The sequence below is a fragment of the Tupaia chinensis genome, unplaced genomic scaffold, assembly GCF_000334495.1.
Source record: "Tupaia chinensis unplaced genomic scaffold, TupChi_1.0 Scaffold000706_1, whole genome shotgun sequence".
Classification (NCBI taxonomy): Eukaryota; Metazoa; Chordata; class Mammalia; order Scandentia; family Tupaiidae; genus Tupaia; species Tupaia belangeri.
In genome coordinates, this window is record NW_006160229.1 from 2,555,886 (window position 1) to 2,563,994 (window position 8,109).

General features: G+C 36.7%; 1 pseudogene; it reads right to left on the reverse strand.

Annotated features, from left to right (window-relative positions):
- Positions 1-452: 452 nt before the first annotated feature.
- Positions 453-3,193, reverse strand: LOC102502326 (pre-mRNA-processing factor 40 homolog A pseudogene; annotated as a pseudogene).
- Positions 3,194-8,109: the final 4,916 nt, after the last annotated feature.

Here is an 8,109-nt window from a genome sequence, read left to right on the forward strand (position 1 = left end):
ACCACATTGGTTTTATCCAGTTGGGTAGTGCACACACACACAAAATTATCAGTTGATGGTGCTTTTGGGGTACTACTAAATTACCAAAAAGTTTTTATCATAGCTTTAAAACCCAGTTTCCGTGAAGTAAATCAAATCACCTCATGACTTAGACCTTAGAGCAAAGTAGTGACATCTGTAGTTATCAGTATTGCCACCTTTAACCTGCCCTGCAGTGCCCTATGAAAGTTTCACATAAAGACAGTTATAACAAGAAAATATGATTCTTGATACAGAATAAAAAATTGTTTTCAATTGTCTTTGATTTTATAAAGCCCACAATAATAATCCTTAAATGTGCCCACTCCCTCATGATATAATTAAAACTCAGTGTTATTTTAATTGAACTTAAAATAGAGTCTCTGGTCTGAACTAGGCATTAAATCATACTTTAAACGTATATTTGGCATAATTTATTGGTCACTGCTCACTCGCCCCAAAAGAGTTCTTCTGCACTTTTCTACTTTCCCTTCACTCAGTTCTCTGCCAGGTGTATCCCAATTACCAGAATCCTTTCCAACCTTTTTCTTAGGTGATTTGTATTTTGATTTTGGTCTTTGTCTAGTTCTGTCTTTTTCTCATTCTTGGTTTTTTTTCTTTTTATCCTCCTCTTACTCAACATCTGATTCTGGAGAATCGAATTTATGTCTCCTCTTCTTGCTTTTCTTCTTATGTTTTTTGACTTATAACTTCTGTCAGGCTCAGCACTAGACATGTTCTGAAGCAGAATAAGACTACAATCATTGTCTGTTTTTCTTTGAATTGCTGTCATCATTATGTGAATCTGATCCCAATTGAAAGTGTGAATGTTTTCTATGACATTTTTCAGATTTCTTAGAATGTTTCTTGTTCTTTGAATGATAATGTTGACATTCATGTTCAAGTATATGCATAAAATATTTAAATATTCATCTTCTTTTAGACTCTAAAGCTATGTTCCCAAATGCTGGCTCTTTTACAAATTTCTTCCGGATATCTTCCCAGACACCATCCAGTTTTATTGGAGGAGCAGCTTGTTTAAGTATACTCCTAAATGCAGATTCTTTTTGTTTCATCATACAAGCTTCTTTTTCTCTTTCATTTCCACAGGCTTCTGCCTTTTCCACTAAACTGTTGCAAACAACCTTGATATTTCCAACCTCTAATGTAGTTACTATTTTAGTTGAAATGATTATTGCAACAAAAATCTTCAAAAGTATTATTTACATCAACTATAAATCATTTATTTTGGAGAACATCTTTTATTACATTCTTCTCATCATCATAATATACTTTAATATCCTCAACATAAAACTTGAAAAAAAACAAGCACAGTTGATCCAAGCTGATCAAGCATATTAGTGAATCTAATGTCAGAATTAACATTTGGAAACAATTCTATCCAAGATGACATAGAGTGTAGTTTTCTGTGTTCATGCAATTCATCTAAAAATACCTGAAAAGATTCTCTATTTTTATGCTGTTGTCTCCATTCTCTCAGCAAACTCTTCTGTTTATTTTTTTCTTTTTCTTCCTTTTCTAAAGCCTTAATGTGTTCACCAAAGCTAATTAATGCATCTTCTTTGTCCACATTCTGTAACTCATCTTCTGCAAAAGTTGGATTATCCATTAGATACTGCTGGGCTTTGGACCAAGTAGTAGAGTATGTTACATTAGCCATATTGCCAAGTATGCTTTTCAAAGCTTTCCAATTTCTTTTTTACAACTGCTATGCTTGTTCCTTTTCCTTTTTTGAAAGAATGAACAAAACATTCTCATAAATTTCATGATAATCATATTCTAATATTGCTTTTGCTTTCCAGACTCCCATCTCACCAAACATTAGCTCTGCTTTGTTGTATCTGGTTGTAGAAGCCATTTTCTCATGATTTTAAAGAAAACACTGGAAAAATTATGTAGTTTATCTGTATTTCAATCTTGCTTCTTTATGTTCTGTCTCTGACTGGATCATTAAAGGCCTGTTTTCTTTAATTCAACTTTGCTAAAGCACTATATGGTGGAGCATTAGTGATCATTTTCATAGCTTGCTTCCATTAAGTACTGGATGGTACTTGCTTTTCCCTCAATAATTCTTTAAACACTTGCTTTCCTCCTCCTTTGCATTCCAGATATATTGTTTTCTCGTTATTGAGTTGTTTTTTGGGGGGGGGAGTTTTTTTTTTGGGGGGGGGGAGTAAAATCAGCTACAGTTTCCTATTTAGATGTTTCTTCTCAGTACTGAACTCTTTGATACTTTGATCTTGATCCATCGGAGTACTAGAAAGTTGAACATCAGTTGAAATAGTTACTATATTTCCACTATATACCACAGTAAAAACCGTAAAAATTAACTTTAGAAACAACTGGAACAGTCCCACAGACTATATGAGTAGTGGTGGGAATCCTGGCATTGACTACAGCAGCTGCTGCCTTCGCCAGCCATGGTATGCACTGTGGTCACAATCTACTGTAGGAACTAACACTATTGATATGGTGGTGTACTCTTCTTGCTTCCAGCTTTCTTCAGCTTTGATCGTTGCAGGCAGCTTTGATTCTGTGGTAGGACTTCCAGCAACAATGGTATACTGGTATCCTTTGAGATCATAAGTTCTGTAAGTTTGGCCCAGTGGGATTCTCATGTTTGAGAATTACAATAGTAAGGTTTTCCAGAATCAGACATGTACTGCCTCCAGGGGCATTTAGATAACAGTTGCTCAGCAAATATTTTAAGATCATCTAGTTTCTTCCAGGTTAACTGTTTTGTTTTAGTATTGTACTAACAAGTACTTCCATCAGGTGATTTATATTCAGTTCACACTGATTTAGCACCAGATGTACCTGCTGCTACATCCGTGCTCTTTATTTTTGGCAGCAAGGCAATCTGCATGGAAGCCTAAGATACATGAATGTCATTCGTCATCATTCCAGGCATTACTGAGGACATCATTCTACGGATTTGTCCCATCGGTGGCCCTCCCGCAGGGGGACTCATGGCCAGTATTATTCCATGATGCACAAGAGGTGCATTCGCTCTCTGACCCATAAAGCATATTTCCATTAGGGCATAATGCATATCAGGCACTTCCAGGATGAGGCCTCCTCATTATGTTCCCATCTGTGGCCTCATAGTTGGGATCAAACTGTTCAACTGACTGCTGCTAGCATACCAACACATACCAACAAGAAGTGATCTGAATGGCTGGCCCCCACTGGAGCCAGAGGTTAAAGGCTGGGCAAAGGTTAAAGGGCTCTAGGGTGGGATCATACCAATAGGCAGATAGGCCTCTCTGCCATTTAATTGTTATATGCCACCAAACACAACTCTGTGACAATAGGTCCCTAGCCTCTCTTCACTTTGTCTGTGTAGGTGACATAGAGATGGTGGAGGTCTCTGGAAAATGCGAAACTGCAGAGAGAGAGGAATATGCACCTTCAACCTGGGCTCTCCTGTATCCAGGCTTTTGGGCTTACCAACTCACTTATAAGCCAAAGATTAGGCTCTGGTTCAGGGTCCAGCCTCCCCTTAGGACCCAGGATTCTACTCCACTCCAAACACCACCCTTCAGCATCCCTATGCATCTGAGCTGGGTAGTCAGTGATGGTATTTTTCAATTTTTGAAGTTCTTATTTAGATATTCTCCACATCCACTGATTTTCACTGGTTTTTTTTTTTTGTACTCTTTCCTTTATTTTTAAAATGGAATTTCAAAGAAATATTAAACTGAATATATTTAAAATGCTGGGGCCAGGACAAGCAGATGGTATAATGGTTACATGCTGAACTCACACGTAGTCGACTATGGTTGGAGTCTTGGACTCTGTGACTTAAAAACTCACACTGGGCACATGTGAGTGCGTGCTCAAGATCCCGAGAGGAGAACAGAGGAGAAGGGATTGCGGCGTGACCATCCCCCCTGGGGGGTGATTTCTTGCTTTTTGTCTCTCAGTCTCTCTCTGTTTCTCTGACAAGTGCGCACACCCTATAGCAAAAATATCTCTTACAAATAATAAATTTAAAAAATAAAATGCTGGGTCCAGCAGGTGGCATGGTAGTTAAGGCACTGAACTCACACATGGTCTACTGTGGACTGAGTACTGGACCAGGAGGCTTGAAATTCACCTTGGGTGTGTGCACATGCTTAACCAAAAAAGATCTTTTCATAAGTGTGAATTTCAATGTGACCTTTCCCCATTACACACTACCTTCCCATTTTTCCACAGAGGAAGTCCAAGATTCAAATTCATCTCGTCTTTGGCTTACACAAACTCACATTCCCATGTACTGCACTTCTCGGTAAGAGTTGCCAGTGTATTGTACCATATATGCTCTATACTCATAAGTTCTAAAGAAACAAAGCAGGATAGCTGACAAATGGTGCAAATAGCTATGCCATAGGTGACAGTGTCATCATCTACCTTTCAGCCTTATATCTGTGATGACATATTATGCACTATCCAGAAAGAATGCTCTCTGGCTCTTTGTTCAATTTTTAGCTTAAAGTACTTAGTCATCCAGAAATTATTGCCTTTTAGAGAAGTGAGACAGTCTTAAAGTGCAGCTAGAGCTCACATTTATTTTAAAAATGAGGATATTCACTGAATCCAAGAAAAGTGAATTGAATTGACATCATAAGCAGCACAGAACCATGAAAAGAGCATGAATTATGGAGAATTAGAGAATTTTGTCAACTGGCACAAAATACTTGTTATTATCTGTTCTGCTAAGAGTTCTTGGTCGTTTGTATGCCTGGCAATGTGCTAAGACCTTAATATGCAGTAGGTCATTTAATCCTCGCAGCTACCCTATGACATAGGTTTTTTGCTTAAACTTCTACCACTTTAGAGATGGGGGAACTGAAGCTCTGAATGTTGAAATATATACCCCAGGTTACATAGCTAATAAGCACTAGATCCAGGATTAAATCCCTAGAAGTCCAGTTGTAGGTCTGAGTACAATTTTTTTTTTCTCCTATAGTTTCTTTCTTCCTCTTATTTTATCCTTTCTTCTTTCCTTCCTTCCTTTCTTGATCCATGATAAGGGGTCACCAGGCCATGTTTTGTTCTCCAGCCCTTTAGCCAACCAGGATCACAAAGAAGCCTGTGGGCATGTCCAGTGTGCTCAGGACAACCAGACAACCAAACCCAGGAACTTCTCTGAGTTCAGCATATGGCTTCAGCAGTGCTAGGCCTGGGCCTGAATACTTCACCACTATGCTATGCTGTTTGTGAAATGGAGATGCAAGTACTTAACTCATAGTATTATTGAGGGGATTACATTAAACCAGATAATACTATGCAGTAGTATATAGCACAGATACATGGAATCCAGTACTTAATCAATGAATAAATGTTGGTACACTTTCTAGTCATGTAGTTTCACTAGATTATTTAAGGCCTCTTGATCCGTTTATTCCACTGTATCCTGAAACTCCTCAGCCCAAACTTACAGTTTATCATATAATAACAGATAATGTTTATTGAGTCCTTATTGCATGCTAGGCACTGTTTTAAGTGCTTTACATGTAATGATTCAATTAACCTTCTTATTACTCATCTAATGCACTGGCATTATCCATATTTTACAGAGGAGGAAATGGAAGTTAAAATAGGTTAAATAACTCTTCCAAGGTCCTCTGACCAATAAGCCTGGATTTGGAACCCAAGAAGACTGACTCCCGAGCCCATTCTAAAGGCTAGACTATGCTGCAGATGTGTCATGATTAACTCAGTTACACATATATTATTTTTCACTCACTTCAGTCATCATATGCTTGAACCCTTGATCAGTTTTCTGTTTCAAATTCAGTGACTAACCAGTGTATAATTACTTCCATAACTCTTTAAAGTAGAAGGGAGAATAGGTGACTTTTAGAAAAAGTAGTAGGCAAAAGACTGTTGACAATTCAGGATCTGATTTCTGCTCAGGAACATTTTAACATAATAATAATTTTAAGATGTAAATTAGTGATTTTTTCCCCAAGGCAGAAAGTACAAGTAAAACAGAAATTACATTCCTCAACACTATCCGAATAAAATATATACATGATGTGAATACTTAGTATTTTAAAATGCAACTTGAAATGTGATCATTAATAGTATTGTTTGATTAAAACTACTGTTGGAATTAGTTATGTGTCATATTATCACACCAAATGCAATAGAAGTTAATAAAAAGGAAATTTAAAAAGGCAAGATTGTATATGAATGTCAAAATAAAGCAGATCTTAAGGCTTCTGGTGAATACCAAATGTAATTAAGATTCTAGAATGGTGAAAACATGAAGGTCAAATGGAACCACCCAAATTTCCTCATAATTACGTGAAAAGTTTGGGGACAAATTTATCTAGTGAGCTACTTGATTGAAGATGGGAAGGAAGAATAGAAATTTAGAAAGGTGGTACATACATATCTCTCTTTAACATTCCTTCTCAACCATATAAGAAAGCATATATAGACCAAATGTAATGTATAAAAAATTTGTTGGTATTTTATGACATAAACTATACATGTTCATGTGTGAAAATAGGGAAAAACAGAAGCAAATATCTGACAAAGTTCAAAACACCCATACTCTTTTTCTTTCTTTCTTTCTTTTTTTTTTAGAAGCAAATAGATGACAAAGTTCAAAACACCCATACTCTTTTTCTTTCTTTCTTTCTTTTTTTTTTCTTTTTTTTTTTTTTTTTTTGGAGAAGTTTTTGCTATAGAGCGTGTGCGCTTGCCAGAAAGACAGAGAGAGACAGAAAGCAAGAAATATATTTTAGCATATAAATATTGCACCTATTTTGTTAGATTTATATGAAAGTATTTTATGTTTTTGGTGGTATTTTAGTTCATAATTTTTTTTAATTGCCAGGTGGTGACCACACTTGACAGAGAGAGGGAAAAGGAGAAGCAACCTCCAATGAGACATGGTCACACCACAATTTCTTCTCCATTTCTCCATTCCCTTGGTATTTCAGGCATGCATGCACTTGCATATGGAGTATTTTTCAAGTTGCCAGGGCTGAGATTCCAAGCTCATAGTTGGCTATGTGGCATCTGGTTCCCTTAACCACCAAGCTACAGGGACAGTCTGATAATGCATGTTTTTAAACTCCAATTTTGATTTTTTTGTCAGTATATAGAAATACACTTGCCTTTTATGTGTTGACCCTGTATATTGAGATTCATTAAACTCATTTACTTGTTCCAGAAACATTTTCTTTTTTAGTTTTTATTTATTGGGTGATTGATTGTGCTTGCTGAACATCAAGAGGACAGAGAGAGGGAAAGTAAGAAATCATCCTCTAAGGTGATGGCCATGCTACAATCCTCCATTGTCCTCTCGGAATTTTGGGCACACACGCACATATGACTGGTGTGGTTTTCAAGTTACCAGGTCCGGGATTCAAACCACTGAGTTGACCATGTGAGATTCAACTGCCTAAACCTCTACACCACCTGCTGGCCCAGTCTATAAAGCCATTAGCATATTTCTTTAAAATGTTTTACAGAAATAATTATGCTTTTTATGAATGAAGATAGTTTTATTTCTTCCTTTTAAATATGTAGTCTATTCTATTACATTTGTAGCTAAGCTATCCAATACAAAGTTTATTAAGAGAAGTGAGAATGAACATCCCTATTTTATTCCTGATGATGGGGGCAAAATTAACTCTTTCATAATTTATTATGAGATAGCAATCTTTCTGGAGAATATATGCTAGCTAGGATTTTTGTTATTGCTGTTCTGTTTGTTTGTTTTGATGTCCTTTATCAGTATTAGAAATTTCTTTTCCAGTTTCCTGATAGTTTTTACACGAATGGTGACTCTTGTCAAATGCCTTTGCTACATTGGGTGAGATTATTTTAAAAAATTCATCTATTGTTATGGTGAATTACATTATTGGTCATTGAATTTTTTCTTTGCCAGTGGGCATGTGTGCTTGCCAGAGAGAGACAAACAGAGAGGGAGGGAGAAAGCACTCCCAAGAGGGGCATGATTATGTTGCAATCCTTTCTACTCCATTTCTTGATCCTGTTGGGATTTGGGACACGTATGCTACATGTGTTTAGCATGTTCTTCAAGACACTTGGACCAGGACTTGA